This window comes from Manis pentadactyla, chromosome 2 (assembly GCF_030020395.1).
Source record: "Manis pentadactyla isolate mManPen7 chromosome 2, mManPen7.hap1, whole genome shotgun sequence".
In the NCBI taxonomy this organism is placed as follows: Eukaryota; Metazoa; Chordata; class Mammalia; order Pholidota; family Manidae; genus Manis; species Manis pentadactyla.
Window position 1 is genome coordinate 114,506,186 of NC_080020.1, and position 10,174 is coordinate 114,516,359.

The following is a 10,174-nucleotide window of genomic DNA, read 5'->3' on the forward strand; positions in this document are numbered from 1 at the left end:
AACAAAAAAGAAATATTTTTCCGCATAACTTTGCTAAAGACACCAAGTCACTAACAGAGAAAAATGTAAAGATAATTACAGGGAAGTGAAGTGGTTATTTTTATACTCAGCTGAGCTGGTAAACTACAGATCAGGGTGGAGGTTTCCATGTTTTGGCAATGATTTGGAAAAGCAGAACTTTTACATACTTAAGAGGCTTCCTTATCATTAGGACATTTCTGTTCCTTAAGAAATTATTCTAATATCCTATGTAACAATTCTCTTCCAGCTATAGAAAATGAAACATTGCAGTTCTTCAGGACAATCAAAAGTACTGATATAATAAAAGTGAAATCATAAAACAATACCCAACAAAATAGGAATGAGGCAGGGGAGTACAGGTGCTATTTGTTCTGGGAGCCACACAGAAGCACCTACAGCCACGGGCAGGCTGCCATCTGAGGCAGACGTCGCCAGGATAGGGGAGCTGCTCTGTTTCTTTTGCCACTGGGAATACAAACACCCACTTTCAATGTAATGAGAATCAAATGCCCTTTGTTTCAAGGGGTATGCACTTAAAATAATCTGGGGTTGTTTTAAAGAAGAGAAAGAAAGCAAGTTTGTTGTCAAACAAGGCAGGAACAGTAACAGCTGTCAATAGATTGGCCAGGAGAGAGTGAGACAGGAGTCATTTTGAGATGTTTTTCTGGTTTTTAGGGGCTCTAGAGGAAAAGCAATAGAAAAAGTAAACAAATGGCACAGCCAACATGATATAAAGTTGTACAGTACAGAAAGAATGTAATTACTGAAGAGTTGATTGCTGACTGGGTGTGTGTGTGTATATATATATATATATAAGATTAGTGACAGAAATGTGTTTTTCCTTTAAAAAACTTCTAGGACATCTAGATGGTATACAGATACTAGTTATAATTTCTCTACCTATATTTTCAATATTTTTTCCCAATTTATAACAGCTCATAGGAGAGAAATAACTTTTTTCATTGAGAGAAAAATTATTTCCCCCTCTCCACTCAAAAAAAGAATTTAAGGATTTTTTTTTTTAAATAAAGTTTCAAGAAGGTTCTGAGAGCATTTTAAGCAACTTGCACCTGTGATGAATGAGGATTGGGCTTCAAATAAGATTTACTTAGAATGGTGGGCTACCCACCACCACCCAGCCCTGTGTTAGGACCTCCTGGCATGTGGTTCAATGCAGGGCCTCAGGGCCCCTTCAATGCCTCCTGGGGCCCCAGCAAATATTTGTGGGTGGGCCCTAGCTTGTATTTTCCTTCTGGCTGCCTTTCTTAAGTATAACCAGCCTGTCCATAAGCCTTTTGGCTCCCAGGTTCCCATGTCCTCAGAGGACAGATAGCTGGGCTGCTTCTCCTGGTAGTGAAATGACTGCAGCTCATAATCATCCACACAAGTTAGTGAGCTCTTTCGTTTCAGAAAAATCATCAATCACCAACCAGCATGTCAACTTTCATAAGAGGAGATGGTCAAGTCTGTGCCCATTCTTGTCAAATCAAGAGCCTCAGCACAGAAGTCAACTCACAGACAAAGCCTGACAAATGGATTTGCTTACATGGTTCTCGCTCAGCAGGCTGCTAAGCGGCTGGGTTCTGGGACCTCCTGACCTTCAGGTCACTGCCATGAGGCTGCCCTCACCTGTGACTCCTCACTAGTCTCTGATACAGCCAAAGTCTATACCTGTTGTCCTCACTGATGACACTTGTGATTAGCTACCTTCAGAAGCCCCCAAGTCACTGTATACATCTAAGAGAAACAGGAAAGGACAACATTTAGAAACCCTGTGCCCTGAACAGCCAGAGCTAAGGATCTAGCCCTGCCTCTTACAGTGTCACTTTCCAAGGGGTCATTCCACCTCCCTAGGGCTCAGTCTCAGCTGTAAGAGTTCCAAAGACTAATCATCTGCTTTGCGCTAGAGTGGACTGGGAAGGTGCATGGTTGAAATTCCAAGCTCCAGAAAGGCAGGTACTGCCAATCATCCAAGGATCTTCTAGCACTCCATGATGCCATCAACGTGTACTGTTCACAGGAAATCTGACAATGAACAAGACCAGCACAGACCTCTGGAAGCTGAAGTCCATGAGCAAAATGCCTGGCACAGAGATAGTGCTCAGATTAAACTGACTTGTCCAAAGAGCTGCATCACTCACCCTTTGTTACAGGCAGGTCCACATCCCTTCTGGCCCAATTTTTGACTAAAGAGACTGAGGATGCTGCTGAATGTGGAAGTGACAGAATGAGCTCCCTGAGTGTGGCTAATGGCAGCACTACCTTCTCTCAGTTCTGCAACTTCCCACAGAAGGATGATTTCTTCTGGAAGAGTGGGCTTTCCGGAGGCAGCTCCGCAACTAGGAAATGTGGCCCTCTCTCTTCCTCACATCCCCCCGGAGGCAGCCCCACCAAGCTGGGAGGCCAGGAGGGAAGGGTAAAACAGACAGCAGATTGAAGATAGTTCCGCCATGAGGCTGAGCAGTCCGAGATTTATCCCATGAATCTAGGAGTGGCACCTAGGAGTGAGGTGGGGCCTAGAGACATCTCGGCTCCCCCTACAACAGCAAAGTGAGGAAACTGCTGCCACACAGTGAACAGAAGACAGTGCAGGCCCAACACTAGACCACGAAATATGTTGTTTTGGGTGAGAAACTCAAGAATTTATCAGATCTCTGTGAAATAATCATACTACAGATCCACCTTTTATTACTTCTAAACAGCATTTTATTGCATCCAATAGATATAGTTTCAAAAAATGGTCAATATTCTATAGGCTAGTTGGCAGAGCAACCAGAGACTGGTTTCCCAACTGAGGTATAAAACCCACAATTAGGTTACACTCACACATTACAGGTTATCAGATTTAGGGGATAGGGGCACATGACAGAAAATAGAGCCCTTCTAATTATACTCGACCCTTAAGAGGTGGCTGTTAAACAGGAATGAAACATTCTAGGTAACATTCAATAGATCTTGGGTTCTTCACCTGGAGATTCCAAAAAGGTTCTTAAATAGGGTGAATGCAGGGGGTTCCTTGAACCTCTTGAAACTGACAGAGATTATGAATGTACAGCATTATTATATATAAAAGTGAATTTTTCCTAGAAAAAAATCACCCAAAACCTGCAGATTTGCAAAAGTGTTTATCTTTGACTCAAAAATATTTAAGAATCACTGCCAGGTGGCCTTCCCTGGTTTGCCAAATGGACTCCTCTGTGCTGCTCCAGAGCAAAAGGAAGCTAAGCTGCTCAGCTTTATACTCCCTACTAGTGAGATCTGCCAGAGTTTTTTTTTTTTTTCCTGGCTGAGTCTATCACTTCAGCCAGCAAAAAGAACTGGACAGATGAAGTGAAAAGAGGTAGATGCTGCTGTAGCTATTAATTTTAGAGTCTTTGAAAATGAAAAGCATTATGAGTTAAGCAAACTGAATTCATCTAGAAGTCATAAAGAAGGAAACACAAAGATTTTACTCGTACCAATTGCAATACCTAATAGAGATAAGAAGAGTTGAGTTGAGGTTTAAAAAATAACTGATTATGAGGGAAATTGATAGAGCAGAGGATGAATTGCTTATGTTAGGTTACTTGATAATCAATTTTGGTGTTCTCTACATGTCAAATAAGGCAAAAAGTAAAGCAAGAAAGTCTATGTATTCTCTTCCACTGTACAGTAAACTTCTTGGACTACAATAAACTTTTCTCACAATGGGACTCTATTCTTTTAGAAGCAAGAACTCCCAAAGGTTTCCCCTTGCCCAGGGTTAACCAGTGGCCATGGAATTTATAAGGCAAGACACTGTATTTCCAGTGAACGCCATTTACTATGGAAAGAACTGGATTGAATCATAGGTAACGTTAATGAGACTTGTCTCATATAACCAGCTGGTGAAGCAGTCAGAACACAATGCACAGACTTCTTCAAATGGCAGACAGAGAGGAAAGGTGTTTACTATAAGTAAGAAAACCAAGGCTTAGAGAGGTTAAGTGACTTGCCTACAGAGATAAAACTACAACTTCTGAATTCCAACCTGCATTTTGCTGCTAACTACCTTCACTCCTCTACCTTTTGATTATTGCTTACATTCTCCTCACCTAGGATAGTTCAGTATCAGAAGAGCAACATGAGGGGCTTTAGAACTCCTGGGTACTGTGTTTATCTCCATAAAGGTTAATCACCCACTATATGACAGATACTCCTCTGGACACATACAGTATAAAATTAAAGAACGAGGCATACTTCATTCAGATGGAAGAATACTTTGTCTTGTTTTAAACCTCACAGTTAAGTCTGTAAAGTACTTATTAAAATATGAACCAAATTTACTAATACCCATCATTAGTGAGCTATCCAAGACTAGTTTTTGTTCATTATAGATGGCTGGGAGTTGGGAAACTGATAGATTAACAATCTTTCTCCTTCATTAAACTGCCTATGCTTCTTTTCTTAGCTCATGGGTAGTAACAAACCAAAATGAAGAAATCCCTAAATCATGCAGCATCCTAATAATCCTGTAATTTATGCTTATAGTTTTCAGCTTATCTGATCTGTAATAAACTGATTTCTTTCAATATCATTTTGTTACAGAGGATACAATAGTTGTACTTCAATAGACCAGTGTTTTTTTTTTTAAAGGATACCATCAGTATCATATACCTATATAAGTTGTTAATGGGAAAAAATTTTAGACTTGTTTTCCCTATCACCCATTTAAAATATACCCAAGAGGCCTTTGATATATTTTGTTTTGTCAATTCCTATATTCATCATGCAAGGTAGAGAAAATTCAGTTGGTTTCTAACAAAATATCACATGGTACTACAACAGTGAATATTTTCAGTACCTGACATAAGGATTTGATGATGTGACCATTTTTAAAGTATTTTTAGGTACCCTACTACCTATATATTGACTACTACTGGATCTTCAGATTAAGGTCATCAACCCCTCCTCCAAGAGGGAAAGGAAAAAATAAAAACCCTCACAATAATATACAAAGTCAAGCAATGATAAATATACCCGCTGCAATAATTCAGAGAATGTACTTTTCTTAGAAATTCGGTGTGGTTATCATTACTTGGGACCATTGCTGACCTGTTTATATAGACACTGTGTGAAATGGACAGCCACCATCCCATGGCATCTTCCACACTTAAAATGTTTGAAAACTAAGTTATCAAGAAAAGGAAAAACGGATGTGCTTCCCAGCACCATGTTACTTAGGTTTTCTTCTGAATTCAGGTTTAGGCAAATGTTGGCAGAACGAAATATTACAAGTGCTTTGTGGGATAAATCACACAGATTTAAATAGCATGATTCCTTTATAGATGTGTTTTTTATCCTGATGGAACTGGTAAAGATGACATCTGTGGCACTCAATTACAACTGCGGAACAACCAGCACCATTTAGGGTATCACATATATGCTAGAGGAGAAATTCCAAGTAGAAAAACACATCAAAAAAGTTACATTTATTCATCCAGCAAACATCTGAATACTTAGTAATAACACTGTTCTAGACCCTAAGGATATGGCAGGTATAGAAGAGAGGCAAAACTCCATATTCACAGAACTTGTATTCTAGTGCAGAAAGACAGACTGCAAATATAAATTAAAATATATGGCAAAAGGTGATTAAGTGCCATGGAGGAAAATAAAGCAGAGGGGCTGGGCATGCTGTATAGGGGCTGGCTGGACCAGGTCTGCTAAAATGGTGTCTTGAGGATAGACTGGAGGACTTGAGGAGCATGTCCACAGAGGTACAAGTGGGCCAGACGGTGGGAACAGCAAATGCAATGGTTCTGAGGCAGGAATGTGCCTGGCAATTTGCAGGAACAATGAGGAAGACGATGTGTTTAAATACCTTAAACTGCTTCCAGATTAAGGGATTGCAATTAGGAGCAAAATGTCATTAACACAGCCTCATTTTCATAAATGCTGAGAGTAGTAACAAGCCTACAATGCTTCTTCAAACACCTTAATCTTGCCAAGCTTGAAAAAACGAGGAAGAGAAGGTTGAGTCAGTACTCCTAGGTTACACTGCCAGTGACTGGCTGAGAAAAGCCTTCAGAATGAGTATCCAAACTCACCAGCAGTTTTGTCCCATGCTTCATTTTATAGTTTGAGGCACTTTTCTTATTTAAAAAAAAAGAAAATTGAAAAGCAAAAGAATCCTGCCAACACGCTCTTGTTAGATTTAAAAATGGATCAATTTCCCTTTTTCATCAACAGATAACCAAGAATGACCCTAGATACACCCTAAATATTTGTTGAGGAATGAAAGAAAAAAATGCAGCATTACCAAGAGCCCACTGTCCACTAACTGTATAGATATGTAACAGAAACTTGTGCACAATAAACAGGTCTCAGATGATTATAGCACTGCTGATTACAGTAAAAAAGTGGAAACAGATCAACTCTCCTTGGCAAAAAAAAAATATAACAGTGAAAAACTAGAGACACTCTAATTTTCTCTTGACAAGGGAGTAAACTATAATTTACTCATACACCAGAATTCTCTGTAGCAGTGCAAGATCTACATGTACCTTAAAAACATAATGACAAAATAAAAAATGCAAGCAATGTATACAGAATCATGCCACGTATGTAAAATTATGTTAAATACACAAGCTGGCAGATATTGCTCTTGGATATAGAATATAAAGAAGTACCAAAACATGTTTGGAAACTATGTATACTTCACATTAGTGATTACCTGAGGGTGGAGGAGGAAGAAAAGGAGAAGGTATGGATAAAATATTGTAGTTGCAGTTTATTTCTACTGGGGAGATACAAAGCAAACATGGAAAGATAAGCAACTCTTAAATATAAGTAGTGGAAAAAATGGAAGCCTCACTATATTCTTTTACTTACGTCTGAAATATTTCATACTTTTTATTTTGAAAGGCAGACAGAGAAACAAAGCACCTCCATAACATTCTGTAATCTCCAAGCCTCCATGTCTTCACCTGTAAAGTGGGAATGATACTATGGGCACCTGCGTGGAAGAGGCTTTGAGAAGCGGTAGTCTGGAGACAGAGCTCCATTGCCAGGTACTTTGGGGGCAGGGACTAGTGTATCATGTCCTCGTGGAGTCTCCCGGGCCCAGCCTTCAATCTTGTTATTCAATTGCACAGATAATAATAAAATTTTTCAACAGGGTTATAACCACTGCCCCCAAAAAGTCATAAAACAAATCTAAGGAAGTAAATGATACAACAAATTCATTAATAAAGCATCTCAATGAATGAAGATGCAAAAACCTCGACAGCCCAACAAGGGACCACCTCTCCGAATCTGTTATGCAAGCACTAGTAAAAAAAAAAAAAAAAATTATAACTGGATAGATTTCCTGACATAAAATGTATTTTACAAGCCCAAGGGAGAAAATATGGCACTGGTAGGCATCATTAAGAAAAGATGATCAGATTACATTCATCAGTAATAAAACTCCCAGCCACACCTGTGAACTGGGCCCCGGGAGGCTGGGCGCAGAGCGATCAAAATTCAGCCCTCGCGCGCCGCACTCTCTTCTCCGACTTTGTTCAAACCTCAAAGAGCAGAGACTTTCCTGGCTAAGTTGAGCTTCTGTTGAGTCCTACTAAAAACCAGTTCCTTCCTCTGCCGGGCCCTCGCAGTCCTGAGGGCACATTCTCCAGCGAACCGGCAATGTTTCCCCACTCCGGGCAACTTGGAAAGAAATTCCTCTCCCGGAAGGAAACCGAAGACCCGTCCAAAACCACCTGTGGGCCTGCGGCCAAGGGAAGCCGCGGGGTCGAGGGGAGCGTCCTGGAGTCCGCAGATGTGCCCCATTCATCACTAGAAATAAAGTTGTGCTAAGCAGCGCTCCTCCGAGAAGTGCAAGCCTCGGCATACAGCCCCGGCCGCTGGGGGGGTCACCTGTTACCTCCTCCACTTCACACTGGCTGCATCGCCGGTGGCCGCCTCTCACGGTTAAGTTCCCCCCCCACTCCCCCGCACAGAAGGGGAGTGCGCGGTCCAAACGGAAAGGAGCGCGTGAGCCCGGGGTGCGCAAATGACCCCTGCCCGCGGCTGGGAGTAAGCAGCGGCCGCCAGCCTGACTGAGCCCGCAGCGAAGGGAAAATAGGTGAGGGAGAGTCCTCGGCGCCGGGCAGAGGTTGGAGCTGGCCGCGGGCGCCCCTCGCGCGGCTCCACACCCTCCCTCTTCCCCAAGTGCCAGCTGCCCCGGGTCTGCCCCAACTCCAGCATCCCTCCTCCCGGCCCTTGTCGCGGCTGCGGCGGGCAAAATGACAAGAGCGGGAGACAGTCGCAGGCCCGGAGTGGCTTCGCCTGCACCCTCGAGCCAACGGAAGGGTCCCCTGGAGTAAGAAAGGGAACAATAGCGGACCCTCGGTCGCCGGAGCCGTCTGGAGTCTCCCGCCCGCGCCTTCGCAGCTCCTCCAAGTTCAGCACGGAGGCGGGTCGAGCCTAGAAGCCGGCGCCCGCAGGGAGCGGAGCGCCAGGCGGGCCGGGCAGGTGGGGCAGAGCGCGGACTCGTTGGGCCGGAACGCCCGGCCGGGGTCTGGTCATTCATTCCCACCCGCGCTCCCTCCCCGTCCGCGCCCTGCCCCGGCCCGCCGGCGACTGGCAGGGGCGGGAAGGAGAGAGCCCCTCTCCTGACTTGGCCCGGTCCTCCCTCTCCATCGGGATCCCCAGCAGTCTCCCTCCCTCTGCCCCAAGTCTGTCCTCTGCATACAGCTGGCGGCCGGCGGCGGGCAAGGGAGTGGTGGCGGGACGCTCGCTGCCACCCCGCTAAGCCGCTCAGCCCGGCGCGCCGTCCCCGGCGCCGCGCTGCTCGCTCGAGTCCCAGACACAAAGGCGGGGACAGGAGCTGGGGACCCCGCTCCGGGGAGCCTCCCAACTCGGCGCCGCGCACTCACCCCATGGAGGCGGCTGCGGCAGCGGCTCCTGGACCCCGCTGGCTGCGCCACCCCGCCCGCCGCTTCCCCAGGAAAACGCGGCCGCCGGGCTCGCTTCCTGCTCGGCTTCCTGCGCCTCGGTCCCTCCTCCTCTCCGCTGCGGGGGTCAGTGGGCGCCGCGGCTCCCGGGCTGGGAGGGCGGGGCGGGGGCAGCGGCGGCACCACCACGTGGCCGGCCGGCGCCGGCCCCTGCCGACCTGGATCCCGCGGGAGCGGGGAGGGAGCTGCTAACCACTCCCTCCCCTCCACGGCGCGCGGCCCCAAATTCCGCAAGTCAGGTGACCGGCCCCGCGCTCCGGCCGGGACCTGCGGGAGGTGCTCCCGGCGCGGCCGCCGCCCCAGCTCGTGCGCGCGCTCCCTGGGCGTCAGGGACTTGCTTGAACGTTGCACGGATCGTCGGACCCTTCCCCGTGGGTCTGTTTTATCCTCATCACCTGGACTCAGTGGAAACCACCCGTGCCCTGACCCCGGGGTTTAGAACAGATGAGATCTCAAATAGTATTTATTTCTGGTCAACTTCCAAAGTCGTTTGTGGCCGAGGGGGTGTTTCAAAAGTCACTGATAAGAGACTTCTCACCACAATCAAATCGGTATTTTCCAAAATTATTGAACAGAAAGTAAAATGTGTTCGTTCTCTGGACTGACAGAACCAATGGTTCAGTTGGTAGAAGTGACTGTTTCCTAACACTCATCAGGTGGCAAGAGAAAATTCACAGCGTTAAGCATTGCTCTGCTCAGAGTGAGGAGCAATCTACAGCCTGAACGAAGAGGCACTAATGGGGAACGCCCTCCAAATAGTGGCTGGGGTGCAAAGAGGCAGGGCCTTACCCCCTTTCGGCTTCTCTCTCTTCCCCAGCCCGCTAAGCCCCGGCTTAGCATGATTAAGTCATGATACACGCCTTTAACTCCAAGGACTTCAAAGCTCTCCCATTTAATTTGGGACTGCTTTCCCATTCATTCTAGTAATAACGCTAACCAGCTATAGCTAACAAAGTGTTTATTCAACAGAGCTCCTCCTTCTCTGGGTTGGCATCCTTTGGGCAGGGAAGGAAGCTTTCTGGAATAAATGGTATGAGTACTTTCCGGTGGGATCCAATGTAAGTCAATTGAACTTAAAAAAGCCAATTCCAACAAAAGTGAAATTCCTCATAACAGTTTAGTTTATAACACCTTGGCTATATTTTGATGGTCTACTTGTCAGGCTTTATCTTCTGTCCCCACCCAAGGGAACAGCC

At 45.5% G+C, this 10,174-nt stretch overlaps 1 protein-coding gene across 2 annotated transcripts in view; it reads right to left on the reverse strand.

Annotated features, from left to right (window-relative positions):
* RAI14 (retinoic acid induced 14) overlaps nt 1-9,097 on the reverse strand; it is a 133,468-nt gene extending 124,371 nt beyond the window's left edge. The window contains exon 1 of one of the 2 annotated variants that reach the window (XM_036884895.2): nt 8,901-9,097. The gene's annotated coding sequence lies outside the window, so the exon portion shown is untranslated. Of the gene's footprint in view, nt 1-8,368; nt 8,500-8,900 lie in introns of those variants that run through there. The other variant, XM_036884896.2, reaches the window with a different exon arrangement.
* Between the last annotated feature and the right edge of the window lie 1,077 nt (nt 9,098-10,174).